Source organism: Simochromis diagramma, unplaced genomic scaffold (genome assembly GCF_900408965.1).
Source record: "Simochromis diagramma unplaced genomic scaffold, fSimDia1.1 OVJJ01000487.1, whole genome shotgun sequence".
In the NCBI taxonomy this organism is placed as follows: Eukaryota; Metazoa; Chordata; class Actinopteri; order Cichliformes; family Cichlidae; genus Simochromis; species Simochromis diagramma.
In genome coordinates, this window is record NW_024387305.1 from 1625753 (window position 1) to 1646864 (window position 21112).

The 21112-nt window shown below is 40.0% G+C and overlaps 1 protein-coding gene across 8 annotated transcripts in view; it reads right to left on the reverse strand.

Annotated features, from left to right (window-relative positions):
* add3a (adducin 3 (gamma) a) overlaps positions 1 to 21112 on the reverse strand; it is a 98486-nt gene that overhangs the window by 62329 nt on the left and 15045 nt on the right. For 5 of the 8 annotated variants that reach the window (XM_040004710.1, XM_040004702.1, XM_040004711.1 and 2 more), the window contains exon 2: positions 16900 to 16937. The exons of 1 other annotated variant lie outside the window; for it this stretch is intronic. The gene's annotated coding sequence lies outside the window, so the exon portion shown is untranslated. Of the gene's footprint in view, positions 1 to 6197; positions 6816 to 16778; positions 16802 to 16899; positions 16938 to 21112 lie in introns of those variants that run through there. 2 more of the 8 variants (XM_040004708.1, XM_040004705.1) reach the window with 2 other exon arrangements.

Consider the following 21112-nt stretch of genomic DNA (forward strand, 5'->3'; position numbering starts at 1 on the left):
GGATGTATTGAGGTTTATTGTTTGTTGTAAATCTTAATTTACAACAAACTAAATGAATAAGAGGAAAGAAACTAACAGCTGAGGTAAGACTGACAGGATTCACTAAGGATGGGAAACAAGTGTAGTGTCAGTACACCAACATCATTGAACTATCACTTATTTTACTTTGGTGCACGCACTGTTAAAAAGTGCTGGAACCAGATGTTAATTACTAAAGCAGAGACTGTGTACCAAGTTTGGTTATAGCCAAACATCAACCCACAGCTGGTTCCAGCACGGAGCTCTTTAGCTCCACTCTGACGCAATCCCCTTGATGGGAGGCGTGGGACATCAAACTTTAGTCTCTACCCTCTGCTCTACTCATATATCCACTTTTGGACAGGAGAAACCCCATCCTGACTTTATGACTTCTAGACTGTAGTTAAGAAGCAGAGAAGTTGGAAAAAGGGTCAGAAAGAAAAGAGTGAAAAAGGATTTAATAAGGAACCTGGGAGTCCTGAGCCAATCTACCAGGACAGAGAACTCATCCATTCATTATTTTTCTTCTGCCTATCCAAATTAGCGCCATGGCTAGGCTAAAGTCTCAGTTGTCATGTGACAAGAGACGGGGTACACCTTGGACAGGCTGCCAATCTGTTGCAGATCTAACACAGACAACGCGCATGCACGCACACACACATCAACGTTGCTCTGACTTCCCATGTTGAAGAGGCATTTCATTTGAAAATTCCAACTGGAAACTGAAATTCTGACTCCCAGCTTAATTTTGTATGCACCATTAGAATGACCAATTAACTTAATGTGCAAGTCTTCAGTCCCCTACTCTAGTGAGGTGTGTGGCAGAGCAGTTCATCTGCTAATTGGAAGGTTGGCGGTTTGATCCCTGGCTGCTTCAGTCTGCATCCTTGGGCGAGATACTAACCCCAAGTAGAAAAAGTGCTCCTTTGAATGGGTGTGAATGGGTAAATGAGGCAAGTTGTGTAAAGCGCCTTGAATGCTCAGAGTAAAAACAACCAGTATTCAACAACTAGTCCACCAGTTTTATGGTGGGGAGCTTTGGAGTCCTGTCCAAGTTATTGGTCCAGTGGGTCCTGTGCATCATATCCTTAGGATATGATGCAAATTTATTCATGAATTTGTGCTGGTTGTTTGCTACTATTTTATCTATAAATCATTCTTCTTGGGCTCCACTCCATCTTTTCTAATTCCTCAACCTGCCACACATCACATTACACTCAGCTGTAAATCCTAGGACAAACACCACATGTGGAAAGCCAACTACCTGTCAAAAAGCACTCTTTCCTTTCCTGTGAAATTCACACTTTATTCTCAGAGCTTCAAAGACAAATTTGTAAAGAGATTTTATTCTGGGTAGGGATTCTGTATTGGAAAATGAGTGCTTATTACCTGGCATTTGTAAACAATTATGGTGATAGTCAGTAAGGCATAAAACATTACTATAAAAAGTTAATGAAGCTCCTTTCAACCAGTTGACTTTTTCCACAGGAAAAAAAGAAGAAAAAAAGGCTTTGGTTTTAAACCAAGTGGTAGCCTCCTGTTTTATTAAAGATCAGCATTACTAACACCAATCATCAGGCATGTCAGGTCAAAAGGGTAGTAGCGTTCATAAAAAGAAAAAAAAAAAAAAAAAAAAAAGTAGGGATATCTTAAGGTTAATGACACAAGCCAAAATTAGCCAACTGACATCAAAAGTGGTAACGAAGCACAAAAAGGAAAAATGTTGTGATGCACAGCATCTCCAAAAGATGAAAAGGTTTTCTTATTCAGTGTCTTTCAGTATTTAATGTATTTTATGCTCTTCCATGTTCTTTCAATAGCCTCTAAACTTCTGTGTTGTCCAGTGCTTAAGTGGGTCCAGACGGTTGTGGATGGTGCTGCAATACTTGCACTTGGGATCAGGTTCACAAGACAAAGACAACATACAGTGTTAGGCCACACAAGCTGTGCAGGGAAACACAAGGAGCACTCTGCTTTGTACATCTGTGAGGTACTTTGGCACCAAGCACAGAGTGAATGTGGTTGAAATCAAAGCACAAACAGGTGGGAGGTTCAGTCAAATGAGGAAGCGCAAATTTACCTGTGGCAACGGGGATGCAGTCTGCTTTTACAAACATTTGAAAAAAGGGGGTCATTCTAAAGAGCTCACTGAATTTGAGTGTGGTACTGTAATAGGATGCCAGTCCTCAATAGGTCAGTTTGTGAAATAGATATTCTACAGGTTGACTCAGAACTGAAAGTATAACCCGGGCACATGAGAGCTACAGCTTTGCATTCTGTCCTCGCATTTCTTTGGCTAACATAAATACTACCCAGAACATATAAACACAATAATGTAGCTCATTAAACTTTTAAAAGTCGTAAGGATTCAACAAAGGCTCAACTATAAAGTACTGAACTACAGAAGTTCCAGTTCCCTGCAACACATGACTCCTTAACTATGAGATCTAATATTAACCTGCCAAGGGATGCAGCTGCTTGGTGAAGACAACTTCAGAAACCTTTCCCATGAACTTTGACCTCACTAGCACAGTCTGTAAAAAAAAAAAAAAAAAGTGTTGGGAGAACCTAAATCATTATTGGTTTTACCCCACAAGACTCAGCTCACTGTGGCCAGGGTAAAATGGGAGCCTGGGGTTAGTGGGGTCCAGCCACTGCTGGGCAAAGTTCAACCCATTTAGGGTACTTAACTGACGTCATTATTATTTAAGGGATTACTCAGAGGCTGGAGTGCTGCAGTTTTCTGCTGTGGACGTCTTTCATGCATGACTCCAACAATAACAGCAGCAGCAAATCAGCAAACTACACGGCATCAATCTTTCTCTTTGGGAGCGTTTATTGCATTCTGATTGAGTAACAAGCTTGCAACATGAATGAAGATGTGAGAGAAATGACTAAATGTCAGTCCCATGAAAACAAAATCCAACAGATCAAAATTCAAGCCTGGGGGGAAATTGAGGATTTGGAAGCCTTGTCTATGTAAATGTAATGCTTGAAAGACCTCAGTGCTGCCTAAATGCTCTCCACTGTAAACAAAAAAATAATTTCACATTTACTTTTCTGGTTCAAAGATGATTTTGCTTTAAAACTACATGAGCACCTGCATTCAAGCTGAAATGTGTGCAGCCATTTTTTCAGCTGTGTTTGCCCGTCTATGTGGGACCCAGCCCAAAACACATTTGGTTTAATTTAGAGCTGGAACGCAGTATTCAATCAGACCCTAATCATGATCTCCAAAAAGACCAAAAAGCTTCAGCGCTTTCATTACTCAATCTGATTTTCTTTATGGAGCAAGCCAACAGGTGACACTCCACAGACCTTCGGTGTGTACTTTCATATAAACAGTTAAGGCAAAGATTTTAAAAAAGGAACAAAACACAGACCGGGCACACATGCACAAAATCACCCCCAACAAAAAACAACAAACACATGGACTGTGGTTGGGGATGAATTTCTTGAAAGCAAAATTAAGTTCAGCTGACATAGACAGCTGGAAACCATGTTGTATGACATAATTGTGGGAATAATACCCAAGCTATTTACCTAACACGCACACACTACAGAGAGCATAAGGAATAGAGCCAGTGAGGTCGCCGAGGTTGATTGAGAGACCAGAAAAATACTCGCTAACAGTACGTGTTCACCCCCTCAGCATTGGGGGATAAATTCTCTTGGATAGTTTTTTGGGACGTTGTTGAACTACATGGTCAAAGCACAATAAGTCAGATGTAAGTTATATCTCAAAACCTTGACCTGAGAGCAGGCATGTGGTGTCAAGTTCATGTGAATACAAAAATAATTATAAATATATATATATATATATATATATATATATATATATATATATATATATATATATATATATATATATATATATATATATATATATATATATATATATATATATATATATGTTTTAAAAAAAAAAAAATTTTTTTAAAAATGCCTCGGGAGAGGAAATCAAGGCCAGAAGGACCGCAAATCATTCGGCCTGAAGCACCAACATTTTCTTCAAGGGCCCAGCACACAAAGTCATTCCTGAAACAATGAGAAACCTCAGAGGAGACCAAACAAAGCCTGCAGCAAGGGTCCTTTTTTATTGCTTTTTCTGCAGACGAACTCTGCACAAATATTTGATTGGACATTTCAGGATTCATTGGAGCACCAAGGCCATCGCCATGGCAGCAAGTACAATGTGTACACACCTAATAATCTCTTCTGCAGCAGAACTGAATCTCAAAGCAGAACATTTTTCTGCTCCTGTTAAACCTCCACAAAGCAACAGTAACAGCATATAAAGCTGCAGCTAGCAGTGCTTTGTATGTGCACAGTCAGCCTCATCGTCAAGAACTCACCAGATTTTAAGTCAAAGTTTGAAAATATTTTGATGTTGGTTTAAGGCTCAATGAGAGGATGAATACCAATTTCAATAATTTAAAAAATTTATCCAAGACAGAAGCAAGATTTGACATGCTTGGTCATTATCAAGCATTAGAGCATTTGAAACCCCAAATGTATGATTTTCAAAAACAAACAGTCTGTTGAGGTTGTGCAATGCAGTGCGCACTACTGCACCTAGTGTGGATTACAGTATTTTTCGTTCAGCCTGGACGATAAAGGTGAGGCAGCCAACAAAGACAAACCTGTGAGGACTATTTGCTCACTATTATGTAAGCAATGTGCACCACGCTGAAGACAACAGGAAGAGATTAGTGAAGAAACGTACAGTCTGTGAGCTCAGTGGCTGTATGCAGTAACACTACAGAGGCAGGTGTGTTCCTGATGTGAATCAGACTTTATTACTTCAGCACTGAAAGACAAATGTGACAGCAAGTCAGACAAAACGCAGGTCAGTTCTAAGCTTTGTAACCTATGCACATCTAAGTTTACATTTGCATACACTTTGTTGCACTGATGGGTAGCTTGAGATCTTACTGTAGCTCAAAAAGGAACTGCAGCACAAACATGACTCAACTTGGCCCCAAATTTCCTTCACAAACAGCGTGAGAGCTCTTGGATAAGCTGCAGAGCATTTGAGCAAAAAAAAAAATAAAAAAAATCTGTTGTGTTGAAATCAGAGACTGTTGATCTGAAATGGTGTACAGATTTCTGTGATTCAGTTCTTGAGAAGAAAGAGAAAACAAGTAGAAATGATCCATAACCTCGAGGCATAAAAGGCAATGCCTTGATCATGGAAAACGCCTAAAGCTATATCAATCTAATGAAGTGAAGCAAATGTAAGCAGAAATTTCAGGGAAGACAAAAAAAAAAAAAAAAAAAAAAAAAAAAGACAAAAAAAGAAAGTGAGCAAAGCGCAACAAAACCACCGGTTTTCCCAGTCAGTCAGTCAGTCATTTATCCAACCATGAAAGGGGGCCTTTCATAGGAATACCCGGAAAAACAGTCCGAAATAGAAACAAGCTGCTCCTAATGGCTCCTTATCGCCGTTCAGTCGACAGTAAACAGATATCTATGAAAAGAGATTCACGAGAGCACTTGACTGTATCACTCCTTCCCCTCAAGGGAAAAAGGAACCACAAGAAAATAAAGCAGCTTTTTTAATCCCTAACCTTAAACTAAAATTTCATATTATGTAAGAGACCAAGGTAATAACTCATGCCTTATCAATACAGCCCAGATGCAAAAATCCCAGCCCCCTCTACAAACTACAAGCACATGAACCTACCCCCTACCACCTTCCCATAAGCATGCTGACACTTGAGAGGGCGGCACCTCTCTTAAGCACACAGAAAGCCATCTCGGGTGCATTCAAAGCTCCCAGCTCTATTCTTCTCCGCAGTAAAAGAACTCCCAGTTTGAAAGGAGGGAATCGGGCCTCTGCCATTTCATTTAGCATGCCATACAAGTCTCTGAATCCCTCGTAAACTTCCTAATGTGTAATGAACTTTTGTGAACAAGATACCAAGAAGGACAGTGCATGCCTTAAAAAGAAAAAAATGAAACAAAAACATGAGTTTAACACTGATGCGCACACTTTCCTTTGCTGCGGTCAGCTCTAGGGAATGACAGAACTGCAGAGCAGAAACATGAAGGGACAGCAGTGATACAGCCACTCTTACGAAGGGGAACACAGCATCCATTCAGCCACAGAAAATACAAAGATGTGCACAAAACACGGAATAAAAAAACTACAGTTGTGGAGAATCTTCAGTACAAACCTGCTGCCGCCAAATCTTTCTCTTCAGACAGCGGCGATCCACCTGCGCTACAGCGAGTATGCTGCCGCTACTGCTCTCCCTCTCTCTAACACGCCTCTCCCATTGAAGCCGAATGCAGTGTAAAACTGTTGCGTCGTCTGCCCTCTTTCTTTCACGCTCCTCCTACAGCATCTTTCCCCCCCTTCCTGGAGTTGCTCTTTCTTCCCTACTTAAGCAGGACGCACTCTGGTACATCTGGCAGAAAATACGACGCATCTGCTGCAGGAGCTGCAGAGGACTGGCCAGCATGCGGAGAGAAGGGGGCTCTGTGAATTCAGCAGGAGGCTGATAGTGACGGAGGGGTTGAATGTGGAAGGGGGGAGGGGTGAGATGACAGGGTCATTCGCCCCCAGGGGTGCTTCAGAGATCTTTTGTGAAAAAGGTCCAAGACCTCCAAAAGGTGTTTTTTTTAGCCATTCCTTCTTTCAAACATTTGTATAGACTGGAACTTGATAACAAAGTGAGTAATGCATAAGACGGATACTTTAGATGGTTGTGCAATAAATTAAGCTCGCTCCTTCCATTTTTCCTCCTCCCAGTCCCCATTTAACTTCCTTGAAACTTATTAAAACACTAATTTGTATTTATTTTTTAATTCACAAATGACTCTCCTATACTTCCAGTGTTGCCAAATCTTCCCCCTTCCTGCACTACACAGTCCCTCCCTCCTCATTAATCCTCCTGATGACATTCAGCACTTGCTCCGATAGCAGCTCAACTGCCTCCTCATGTGAGGAATCTCCTTTGACACAAAAGAGTTTGGAGGAGCGTTTGATCATATAAAGAAAGGAGGGAGGAGCTGCCATTTAGAAATGGCTTTTTAGTTTAGAAATACAATGATGTGCCAAATCGGTCCTTGGCTTTTAAATGAATAGTTGGATAGCAAGTAAAAGCCTTAATATTTAATGATGACGAGCACAGACAGAGAGAGATGTTAACAACAACAACAACAACAACAACAACAACAAGTACTGCGCCTGCACCGCTCATGTTCTGACTTCACCCTGGCAGAGTTATCCATGCAAATGAGGACTCATCTTAACCTTCACACTATCCTGACTTCCGTGACTGTGAAGAATCTGTTGCACTGAGCACTTGCATTCCCGTGTACTGCACACAACAGATCTTTAAAACGGAACCATTATGCTCCTTTTCATCGCAATTATTTTAGCTTTGCATGATTGACAGTTCAAAACACTGAACTGTTCTTTATCAAAAACATTTATCTCCTCACTTTATTGTTTCATTTGTACTTCTATGGTTAATCCATATGGAGTCGACAAAGTAGATTGCAAAACATTAATACCTGCGCAGGTTGCAATGACTGCAACGTGTAGATACATTTCTAAGGACGTGCACTTTAGGATATGATATGGTTTTAGAAGAGTTTGACGTCATGACGCGCCTACAGCAATGATTTAATAGAAGTATAATAGTATCCATTTAACTTCCTCTTAAATGGTTACTCCTCAGAAAGTTAGACTGGCAGGTTGGCGAGCCACGTTGGCCATATTTGTGATAGCCGCTCAGTCACATCATAAAGTGCACTTAAAGCAGTCCGAAACCTGAGTTTTGGGGTCACGGGGATTATTATTATTTGCACTTAAATGGTTAAAAGTGATCATATGACATAAAATCAGGAAACGCTTAATCGGTCCCCTTTCATTATTAAGATATATATTGTGGAAAAGCATCATGTATGAGACGTATTCTAAGGACTGCACAGCAATGCTAAAATGGGCCTCGTGTAACATTCCAACTTCCATCATGTATAGGAAATTGTTGGGGTGTCTAATTTATGGTTTGTCAGAGAAACAAACAAATCCAAATGAATATTTAATTGGTGCTTCTGTGGAAAATGCTTCCATTTGGAGGGTAAAACCTTGGCCTTATTGCTGGCAAACCAAGGAGGCAATAATTATAGGAAACAAAAATACAAGTCCATACCAGCACAATGAAGAAATGAGCCAGTTGAGCCTATAAATCAATTTGAAATCAATTATTCGAGCAGAGAGTATGGGATTTATGGGAGAAACAGCCCCAGCAAGCTACTGTATATGCAGCTGTCAGTCTCTGTGGCAGGGATTCCCTGCTTGCTCTGCTGGTCTGTGCGGTGAGTGTGGTTTTACGTTTGTCAAACTGCCTCGGATGAGCGGATCAATCGCTCGTGGCTGAAAGCAGTGAATCCCCACACTGGAAACTATTTTTAAGGAGTAGTGTGTTTAAACTGGTTCGTGTGGCAGAAACATCTTCAGCATTCATTTCTCTGCAATGAACGCCTCATACATGTATTTGTTAAAACTACATGTTTCTCACAATAAGCCACACATCCATCACCACAACCTTCTCACTGGACATACCCGCACCAAAATAAACAACACAGCGGGAGCACGAACGGCTCTAACATGGCAATAAAGGTGTAAATCTAGGCTGGTGTGTATCTGTGTTTGCACACCTGTCATCTGTGCATATAAACTGACCAACGCTACATTGCTTGGCTGTCAGTATCACTCCATTAATCTTGATTTAGCACATAATATTCCTCAGCTCAGAACTGCAGACTCGACCACCAGACAGCTAAGCGCGTTTACATGAATGTCCTCACTGACTGAGCATAGATGAGACACATTTCAAGGGCTCCATCTACATTTAAAGGAAAAGGGAGAAACAAAGTATAGCTCACTTTGTCACAGTACATGTGAAGCTCATTAACAGCAACTGTTTGATAAGCAGAGAAAGAGGAAACAGACAGTACTCTCCTCCTACTAACAATTTTGTCACAAACCTGCTGATGGTATCGAAGTAAATAGGCACCATTTTTTCCTGCCAACATCAAAATCAGAGGTCCACCGCCAGTATCCTTAAGCTTTACTCTCAGGATTTTTCATCCTCTCTAATCTGGACCACTATTTTGCATTTGAGAACACTGCTGACATTGCACTGGAATGCCATATTTGCCATTTGTTCCATCTTGAGCCACAATAAATGATTCTTGGATATGATCAGCAGTTCTTTCCACTGCTACATGTGACTAATATGCAGCATTTCCTCATCGAAAACAACAGTTTTGGCCAAGGGCTGTACAAACTACTGGCATAACTAAAGCATCACAAAGAAATTCTTTGAATGTAATAAGAATGCATTCTTTTCAAACAAGTACAAAGTATGGATATAAATCAGATTAAACGCCTAGAAAAAGAGAGAAGGAAAAAAAAGTGAACCTTTCTCCCCAGAATTTAACTTGAGTAAATGAACCCATTCTACTCCCTGCAAACCCAAGAGGATACCAAAGCAACGCAAGTGCTGACGCAAGCTTAAATCCCTTGAAAAACCCAGAGGAAGTGCAAGGATTCACCTGCAGAGTCTGCAGTGGTCTACTGGCTTGTGTCCAACATTAGAAATAAAGCATGGCTGAGAAAAAGCAAAGCAGTGACTATTACGGGGATTTATTGTGTTTGCCGTAGCAAAATATGAGGCGTGTGTTGTCAAACGACTCGGGTAATTAATGCAGAAAGCTGCCATCTACAGTGGAAAATAATGTGTGTGTATGACTGTTTTCACAGGCAAGAAAATGAAACATAGAAAGGGCTGATACAAGTGTCAGCAGCATAATCGCTTAACATGAAATAATCTCCTAAGAAGCCAATGAAGTTTCTTCTCATTTAGCCATATACGGTCGGCACCCTTTAATAAATTATTCATTAGTAAAATATTACTTTTGTCTTATAACTGTTGTAATTAAACCTGACAAATAGGCCCCAGGCTTTATTAATCACCCAGATGTATTTTTTCCTTGTTTGTTCACAGACTCAGATGAACCGTGTCCTGAGACGACCTTCTCCCCCTGTTGAGGTGTGGAGACTCTTGGTCTATGTGGGGGAGGGACTGGGGGAGGGGGGCTCCGTTTAGTTCCCTGGGTTGACTGCAACATCATGTGACAGGAGTAAACATGGTGACTCACTAATGAGTCCGCGTCTGGCACAAGGTCAGGAGGTGCATATTACGGTCAAAAGATATATTTTGACGGGGGCTTGAACTCCACAGCGTGAACCTCAGTTTAATCGACTTCTTAGAATAGCACTAAAGCTATGTTGTTAACAGACCAGATCGGTTAAACACATACTACTACCATGCGAAGAAATGAAATGTCAAAAAAAAAAAAAAAAAAAAAAAAAAAAAAAAAAAGAGCTATAGCAAAAACACCCACAAAATGTAATATATGCTGGAAAATATTACAATTTAATTCCATCTCCCAGTGCGGTCCAGAGGGAGCAGTTTTGACATGAAGCAGATCTCAGCCATAACTGAAAGGACTGAGAGGCCCAGCCTTCAAGTCTGACTTAAACGGCAACACGAAGGGAGAGATTCAGACAAACACAAATCACTGCCAAACATCGTTACTTACAACACCCACTCCACGGCACATTTCCACTGCCAGCTGCCAGATTCAGTTACAAAAATATTCAATAAAAACAACCTCTTATTTTATTTTATTTTAAAATCTGTCCCACATTGTAAATTAATTTCGGATGAGCTATTGGAAAAAAACAAAACAAACAAAAAAAACTGGATTGAACACTTTCAGATGTTTTATGTATGATCAGTAATTAGTTACCGATTACTTTTTTCAAGTAACTTGACCAACACTGATGATGACTTAAGAGTATGGCTCTGTTGTGGACAGTGTGTAATTGTGGCTATCACTACCCTCTAAATTTGAGCCTATTGGATGGGCCGGCTCGTAAAAAAACCAAACAAACAAACAAAAACAAAAACAAAATCTTTGGAAGGTGTACTTTTATGGACAGTTGTAGTAATGTAATTCTCTACTTTTGTACCCTGTAAAAGCAAAAGATTCTAACATTTAAGAGTCAGCTTGGAGATCCGCTCCTTGTTCAGTGCAAAGAATAAAACAAAAAGTTTCAGATGAGAGAGACGTAAAGTATCTCACTGTTTACCAAATCCACTTCAAAAACAGAACTAGGGCAAAGAAATAGAAACCCCTGGTACTAGATCTTCTAAGTCCAGCAGCATAACAAAGACCACATGCAGTACTATACATTTCATCCACCCACGCTTCGTGGTACACAAAAGCACCACAGAAGCAGACCAAGGGAGCATTCTCTTATATTACTTCTGTTCTAGCAATCACAGCAGAATGACCCTCAATTACACTGACAAATACAGCTGTACAAGTAGAAAAGCAACAGCCACCAAACTAATGATTAAAAAACTATTTACTATTGAAACACACTGGTGGCTATACAGGCTTCAAAACATTGAGAGCCCCCAATTTAGAAGCACTTGAATTTACATGATTTTACAAAAGATGGAAGCTACCAGTCAAGTAAGGTCAAGAGGACTGCTAATGCATCTGTTTATCGAACCTATTAATCAAGACACACACACACACACAAAATATTTTATGACGCATTTTTCCATTTACAATCGACTGTCAGGTCAGTGAAGCCATCTATCCGATATGGACCTGACCACTGTCAGGTCATGTCAACCTCAGAGCGCTGAGCTGTAACACTCCCGACTCCTCATCTGCCCTTTACTGCAAGTCCATTTTCTGCTCTAGTGTCATGAGGGGGCTGTAATGAAACAGCCTATTGTGCACGACAGAACTGCACCCTGCCTTTGACACTTCCACAGTGTGCGAGCGTGCTCGTGCACGAATGTGTGTTTGTGTTTTTAAGTGCGCGTCAGTGCGCTCCTACTTTCCCATCCTTGCAAAGCACAAAGCGGTTGTTTGTTGCACTACAAAAGCCCCACAGGCCACGAGTGCTGAAAGCAGAACTTGTGTCAGTTTGTGACTATGCATTATATGCTTAGCGAAATATCTGCTTTTGTATCTATACGAGCAAAATAATGAAGAAATTGATGGCAGCCAATTTGTATTTCCTATGTGCATTTGTGCATGCGGTCAAGATGTGGCCGCATACTCCCAAGCCTGCGTTTCATTGGGAAGTGACTGATGATTACAAGACCCATCATGTGGCTCTAAACCAGAGATCTGCACCACAAAACCATGGCACACAAACAGACATCCATAAATCTGATCATTTACAGCTGCCAGACCAGACCAGGCCAGACCCCCGTTCTTCCATCTGAGCAAAACTAGCCAAAAAGAAAGAAAGAAAAAACAGAAGCAGAGGTTATCGAATCATATCAAATTTGGCTGTGAAACAAATCAAATAGAGCACATGCACAATCAGGCACAGGCACAAACACAAAGTAAAACAACCAACTCCTCTGGCTGCTGTCAGGACTTATGAGTCACAGAAGAGACAGCTGTTATTTATCAGGGAGACACCCATTCTGATTATAATTAAAACAGTTCAGAGCCATAAATCAGCGTGTCAAGTCCTTGGAAAGACCACTTTGATTAATACTGTTAAACATGGTCATCACAAATCTGTCCATGCCGAAAGACAGTGCAGCCACCACAGGGAGGGAAAAAAATGCATCTCTTACCTACTACAACAATGTCTTTTCACTCAACTTCAAAACCTATTCAAGCACCTTAAAAATCAATACACAGTTCCACCAAAGGAAGAGGATTGTAGTAAGCTCTGCCCCGCTATGCTGTAGGGCTGGGTTGAACATCATTATATCATTATCCATGTCAGATATGCCCAGCCTTTTGTGATTTCCAACAAAGACTCTCCCTGAAAGTTCAAGAACTGCATGGGTTTTTAATTTCCACCATCTATAAAATCCATCTTGGGTTGAATGCTTGCAGGTTTAGAACAGCTGGCCATCTCTGCAGTGAGAATTGTTCAAACCTCCTTTATCCTGAAGATTCACTGAGTTTTCTCTAAACTGAACCCAGCTTAGCATGTGTTTGGACTTGTCTTTGACTGGGAAAGTGTCCGAAATAATGGAAGAAGTAGGATGGATGTGTGTCGTCAACTTTGTCCATCTTTAAGGAAATGTATCACTATACGGTTTTTAAATAAGAGCAAGTGTTGTTTACTCCAAATTAAAAAAAAAAAAAAATACATACATTTTCATATTGACGTCTAGTCAATAGTTTGCAGAAATGTTAGGCTGACTTAATATCAGATATGATTACAGCACTCTACCCTAAAAGTAGATGGATTTAAATGTAAATTCTAATAATATAAATGAAATGCAAGTGTCTGTGTATATGCCTTGCCAGTTTTTGGATCAATTTTTATTAACTAAAACTACAAAATTCATTCACAAAGTAACTGGAATACAAAAACTAAGTTAGGCTGTTAAACCATATCTCTGTATATTCTTCCTTGAACCTTAGTGGGCAATAACAAGATCCTTGGACAGTGAACCAAGGCTTTCCAAAACAAGAGAACGTAGAACTAAGCAAAGCACTGCACTGGCATGTCCTCATCACCTAGGACTAACATATCACAGTGCACGTTGTGATCAGGGTGAGGCACCACAGCCAGGTCTGAACACCGCACACGCTTTACTGAAGGAAATCTAAAGGAAGAAATGGGAGCCAATCTTCAAAAATATGTTTTTAGATCAAATGTTGCTGGAGACGAGTGCCATTTACAGCACACTGGTCAATCCATGTCCACACTTTCAGTCTTAGCGTTACTGCTCCTATAAATACTCGGGTCTTGTGCTTCATTTTTTGAGCTACTTTGCTTATCAACCTTTCTGTGCTGACACTCTCACTGTCATTGGGCAGCCCGGGTTTTATACTTCTGTCATTGTTGTTACAAAGACCTCGACTATTAGGAGATGCCAACTGTTTCTATGACTTTCAGCCACTCATAGAAACAGTCATATTATACTGGTTTACAAAGAGACAGGACAGATGTAAAAAAGGCATTAAAGTTGCTGTACACAAGTCAAATGAAGAACAAGAAATATTAATTAAAATCATTTTCCTTAAGTTTATTTACCACATTGTTGTGCACTCATTTCACAACAGCCTCTATTAACGTTTTGCAAGAATTTAAATGATGCTAGTGTCTCTCATAGCTCGTCTGCGGTGTGCTGTAACATCGCTGAATTATTATTTTTTAAATTATCTTCATCATCCCTTATTACATCACTGCTCTCTTAGCAGAATGGAAAAGCTGCGTTTTCCCCCTCAAAGCTGGGAGGTGCCAAAAACCTCTGATGATAAATACGTCAAAGGCAAGCTGATTGTCGCTTATGTCTTCTCAGCAGCAAGAACATACAGAACAGTGACATTTTGTAATTTTGCCACACGTTTGCCATATTTACTCGTCAGAATATGCCAGTAGTCCAAGGACTTCAGCCTTGTTTGATTAACAGATTCATTATTACATGAAAATGCAATTACAAAGATGCTTAATACAGTTCAATAGTGTATATTACTTCTGAATTCCTGCTGCAGGATAAACAAAATCGCAGAAAGCACTACGAAACTCATTAAAGGATTACATCGACTGCAGTTAATCCACTTTCTATTGTGGTATAATTTATAAATGGAGCATTAGAAGCTTAGCCAGATGGCTTAGCTGCAGTTTGCACTTTAAATTGCAAATATGTCCAAATCACAAAGCTGTCAGCAACGGATTCCCACTGGAGCTGAATCCTTGTCAAGAACAATACTAAATCAGTTGGTACAAGAGAATTATTGGAATGAAAAAAAGAGCTATCCCAACTCGGGTTTGTTTTTTTTTAACAAATTTTAATGCAAAACAAAATTTTAGCTGCTCAAATGTTGCTTGGACATTGAATATGGGTTTGGTAAAACTAACGTAAAAGAAAATGTACATTAGAAGGATAATAGTGGATAATATTATCAAAGAGCAGTGGTCCAGCAGTGCTCAGAGATAAGCACAGACTCTAAAGTACTTTTGTGTCTGCAGTTAAATTTGCTGGGACCTGAAATGTTCTCATACAGGAATTAAAGAACCAGACAACTTGGTATGTAACACTTTGAGACACACCAGCAATCAGAGCTACGCTGACTTCTTCTGACCTTACAAGCTCTGGGCAACTACGTCTGAGAGAGATCCTTTAAAAATATCTGACAGAGAAAGAGGGAGAGCGACAGGGTAAGATAAGACCGAGGTGCATAACGAGAGACAGATCAAGTAAAGACATACAGAGTGAAAGAGGAGTGAGTGAGAGGAGGGAGATCTTGTGTCACTCGTACGTCAACGGCCCAAAACAGAAAGCACAAAGCACACCGCTGCTGTAAACACAGAAAAAGATCCTTTCATTTATCAGATAGGAAAGAATCAGACTGTGGCTAGGAGATCAAACTCATGGGAGTTCCCTAAAATTCAATGAGTCACAAACATACTACAGATCAACAGTGTTACAGTGTTGCAGTGCTGAGCCAGAAGAAATTGTTTTAAATATAATTAACAAGAAACACAAAAAAATTTTGTCTTACATATGGATGGCTGGAATCAGCTTTTACTGGCTCTGATCCAATAATATCTTTAGGATTTGGAGAAATACCTCCAAAGTGCTGCTGCTCTGCTGTTAGTTTCCTCCACATTACGTCAGCTTTGGGTGATGACAGATACAGAATAAAGAACTCAAATGAATAGATCGGATCATGTCACCAATATCCAGCTTTCTGGGCTAGTATCAGACTGATATCCGATCCACTACTGTCAAATTCCTAGAATTGAATGAATTCTAGGATTGGCTTTCAAACTAAAAGCAATACTGCCATATGGCCCCCCACAAACTCAAACTACAGGGGACAGGCACACGATGCTTCCATCAGAAGACTTGGAAAAAAGCTTTGTAGTTTCAAATTCTGAAGATGGTCAAACATCCTGAAGAATTATTGGCCAAACTGAACAAAACCCATTTTGCAGTGGAAAAGGGTTCTGTGGGCTTCTGTGGACAGTGGAAGTTTATTCGAGATAACAAAATTCTAGGACATTAGGACTATCATTTGAAAACAGAAGAACGGCAACCACCAACCACGAGCTTTATTTATAACCAGGAATCATATTTGAGGTTTTGAACTGGAAAATCTGCACAAAACCAGAAAAGTTTCTAATGTGCGTCCAGGTATGTAGACAGTTGTATATGTTTAGAAAAAAAAAACCCAACTGTGTTTGTCGGGAAATAAAATTCATAAAAGATCCATTAATATTGGTTACAAACTAAAAGAAATCGCGCCACGTCATAAAAAGTGCAAAAGCTTTTGCACTGTAGCCTATGCAATCATCCTTATTAGTTGTAAGATTTTAAAACTCCTAATGCAAGTAAAATAAACACAAGGTCTCCACTATAAAGCTGGTAACAGCCTAAATACACATTAAAAGCGATTAAAATTTGAGCTACTTTGCAGAAGGGAAAGGTCTGGTGCTTTTTTCTCTGCAGAATGACTTTGAGCACATAAAAACTCTGGCCACAAGTTTACCACTGACCAAAGCTGTGTTACTAAGTCAAGGCTCTCCACAAACCTTTCAGTATTACACTCCATGTACCTCCCTTTGTCCTTGATAAAACCATAGAGGAGGGTGGAGGCATCTGGACTACAGACCGAAGAAAATAAGAACTTTCCATTTCACTCAACACTACATTTAAGACTTTACTCACCATCCTCTGTTCTGTTGTAAAATAATACTCAAAGCAGCGCTGTGGTGTTTATGCAGTGAACAGGTGTTGCGAAAGCTTGTGCAGAAGCTTAAATGGTGCGTGCTGATGTCAAATTTCTTACCTCTCTGGGGACTGGCCGAGGTGATGACGTCTCGCCAACTAGGACAAAAACAAAATAAAAACTTTTTTTTTTACTTTCTACCTCCAAGTTCAGTAAAACTCTGAGCCACATTGCGAGTCTGTGGTGAGGACATCTGACACAGAGGCTGATGCACCCACTGGTTTAAACATTTACGCATTGTGCACTTATGAAGTCTGTAATCCTGAAATACAAATACAGCAAATTAGCCAGGAATGAGTGAAACAAACCTAAAATCAAAGGTAGAGAGGCATCTCACAACAAAAGTAATGAAGTCTACTTTTCCCCCTCAAGCCTTTTCATTATCCCATCTGAGTAATTTAACATACTCCCAAAAATCCAAACAAAAAAAGAAGACATTTAATTAAGCTAAAATCTGAAATGTCTCATGGACTTCCATCAGGAATGGTCACAATGTGTTAAACTAGGTCGAAGAACAAGACGAACAACAAGACGAGTTCTGGAGTCTAGATTACGCAGTCTTAGGAGCTGAAAACGGCCACTTGAGGCTGCCCTCAAAAGCCAATTGATCCCCAAAGAATTTGCGATTAAAATACCCAACTCCATGCATGAATGTAATATTTTTATAGTCTGTTACAAAAATTGATTTGGGTCTCTAGTGAATTTACTAGTGAAAGTCCACGAAGAGGTGCCTTTCTGTATTAGTCACCAGTTTGGATCCAGTTGATGCTTAAAGTTAGGGGCATGACTGCTTCACCTGACAAGTGTAAATTGCTATCTAGAAGGCCACACCTTCAGTAATTCAAGTCACTGAATTGGACCTCTGCACTGTTTTTTGTGCTGTTGATAACTTTAGAGTACTTTTAATTGAATTATCTGTCAAATATCATGGCTGGCTGTGGTGACTGTTTTACTTTCCATGCTTTTAGGGGTTTATACTGAGACGCCCCTGACCTTGTATCTAACCAGCTTCCTTACAAAGGAAATTGTAAATGTTTCCCCCCCCTTCTTTCACAAACGTTTAAGAGTGTACTTTAATTATCCCTTCACTACCATTTCCCAGTAATACCCTGGCCATCACTGGATGTGGCTCATTTAGAACTCATTATTGTGCATGTATGAGCAATTGCACTGGTCTCAGTGTGTGTTCTAGGTCACAGCGGTCAGCAGTTTCCAACATAGAGACTAGGTTGTGCCTCTGTACTGTAATAGCGGCTACACCAAGCAGCAGGAGGCCTGAGGGACACGGTTTGCCTTTGATAGACATCCATGTCATCTGCATAAACACCAACTGTGTCAACACCAGGGAGCATGGGTCACTGTAGAAGAACGCGAGTGCAGACTGACAGCATGTTAAATGTGTTTTTGCTAAGTGCTGCGCCTGAATTCCATTCCAATGACAATTGGTTACTGGGAATCAAAAACATTACAGAAGTGTAACAAATATGGAACAAGGTAGTGCGAAAACATTGGGAACATTTAGGCTTGGTCGGTGCTTTTTTAGATCAACAAGTAACTGTAACTTAAGTAGGCCTGAGAATAACTTGAGGAATACCTCAATTTCCATACCTGGATGATTGATCATGCATCAAGACGTTTTGGAGTATATTTATATTTTATTTTACGGGATTATCTACCCAATAGTATGGTCTTCTATGAGGTACAGGCCAACCAAGAAGTCTTTCTTCAACTTTGATGAATGAAATTCTAACATTTTTTATTCTAGTTACTTTGTAATACTTTACAGGTACCCACGTTTGCGTGTTATATGCCAACTAAGTTTACAAGTAATATTTATAATAAAGCACTGCTAACTTAGTACTCTATCGAAATGTTTCCCAACCACTGTGCGAAGATTATCTGGTTCCACCTGATTAGTACTCCAAGTGATCATCGTGAGTAACGGGCAGAACAATTACATCCTCTTCCACTAGAGGGCAGTGCAACTACCCGCTATCATTAAATGGGTTGCCAACTGCCAGTAAAAAAGACGAAGAAGAAATGACGCAATAGACATGCGTGACGACGCGTGATTGCAAAAGATAAATATTTGAAAAGAAAAAGTAGTCGATCTGATCTGGGTCCTGGAAAATTCCAACCCAGATGAAGAACCTATCATGAATACTGGTCAGAATAAAGCAAAAAAAAAAAAAAAAAAAAGTATACTGGGGACAAACAGAGTCAATTCCACAATACCTGGTGCACAGGGAAAAATTATGAATATGCTTTTTGTGATATTTTTGTTTGTTGGTGTGCCGTACGATTTTTCTAATGTGAAATATATGTGCTGTGCATCCAAAAGGTTGTGAAACACAGCTCTATCCTCTAGTCTAAATATGGCCATGTTTGGCTCCAGAAACATCAAAATAGTAAAGGGCAGTTCTTAGAGATCTCTGCTTGGATTATTTCTGTTACTGTTCAGCTAAAACCCATCAGTCAGACGAAAAAGAGGAGTTTCCTGCTGTCTAGATTACCTAACTGTGGACACAATGACTGGAATTGTCAGCTGGTTCTAGAAATATGCATTATTGGAGCACTGCATGAGGCTGTATAAATGTAAAAAAGCACCAGATTTTACAGTAGTTATGGAAACACCTCTGTCCGGGTTGGCTGACTGAACAGGAATTGAAATCACCTGGTTGAAATGTTTTTTGTGTTAGTCGAGGTGGAGAAAGGAATTTTCCTCCAGTTCTCAGGTGTGGACTGACATGAGAAGTGAGAGAAGCATGAATCTCATTGACAGAGGGTCTGTACTCTTTTACAGCTCCGATGGTGAACTTCCTTTTTAAACAAAAGCAGAGAAGTCCGCAGACCACCGAGTTCTTTGGCTGAGTGATCCGACAGAACTCCAGGGTTCTTTATTCAGACCTTGGTATTCATCTACCCCAACTCTAGTAGCACAGCAAAACCAATGATTTAGCTAAACCTTGGCTATTGTGCTTCCACACCGTCAGCAGAAATAATAATTGGCATTAGAGAAATGGAACTAGCAGAAAGAACTGCTTCAAGTCATTAGCAATGCCCAGCACTGCACTTAACATACTACTCACTTTTTCCTTGGGCGACATGCAGGGACAGTTACATAACCGTTTTTGCTGACCACTGTGGTGGCCCTACTGATTGGGAGGATGTGACTGTCCAACCATGCAGCATGACCCCCTTTAGCCTTATTACATAAAGTCCAGACAAATTAAGTGCAACTTTTTAACCATTTGCTGCTTTAACCTTATTAAGGGAGGTTACTAATGAAGTTTTCAACCAATTTTAGGTAGCTTCTAATGGAGTGATAGCACCTCCAGGTCATCAGCTATTATAGAGACCTCTTTTAAAAAATAAATAAAAATAGACAAGATGAGAGAACTTTGCTTGTAGACTTGTTAGTTTTGCAGCAGTTACACAACAACTCATTACTCTGATTTTGTCAAAAGGGCTTAGAGAGATGAGTGAAAACCCCAATGGAAGTCTGACGGTCTTTAAATTCAGACTCATGAAGAAGAGGACAGGTGTTCCCTCTACAGCTATCGACCCGATTTATCCACATTGGGAGTAGACAGCCAGAAATCAGGGCACACAACAAAGCAAAAAACTATCAAATCTTGAGGACAACCTAAAGGAAATACTGGCATGCATTAAGATTTGTTTATTTTCACCATCAGTTTCAGAACAGATGGCTGTCAGAACTGTGCCCGTTCAGCAGGAAGCAGCAGCAGATGACAGTTTTTAAAAATGTTATTCGGATGTAAGACATAAACCCATTTATGCAAGTAAACACACATGGACTCGTGCAGCTTTGTTAACTGACTACAAGTACGCAAGCCTTTACCTTTTCTTCAGTTTCTACAACTGATTTAATTACAGTACACAGAATTACCCTCTAGTATTCTCAAATTAAATCAAGGGAAATAAAATTAGAAGAGACGGATTACATTTGGCTTGCTTAACTTTCACTCTTAATTGATCTCCTTGAGTTCCAACAGCAGTTTGTCAGATGGTGCGTTACTGACGTGTGTGGAAAAATTCTTCCACAGCTGTGCTACTACTGTGTTAACATTTAAAAGTGAAGAAAATAAAGTCGTTTTTCACATCCAGTCATTCATTTCCAATCTGTTCAGCTGAAGAGAAAAAAAAAAAAAAAAAACAACAACCCACCACCACCAACAACAACCACCACCACAACCCCTGAACTGAACAGTTTTCTCCACCTTCTTTTTGCAACAATGTCAGACCTGATGTA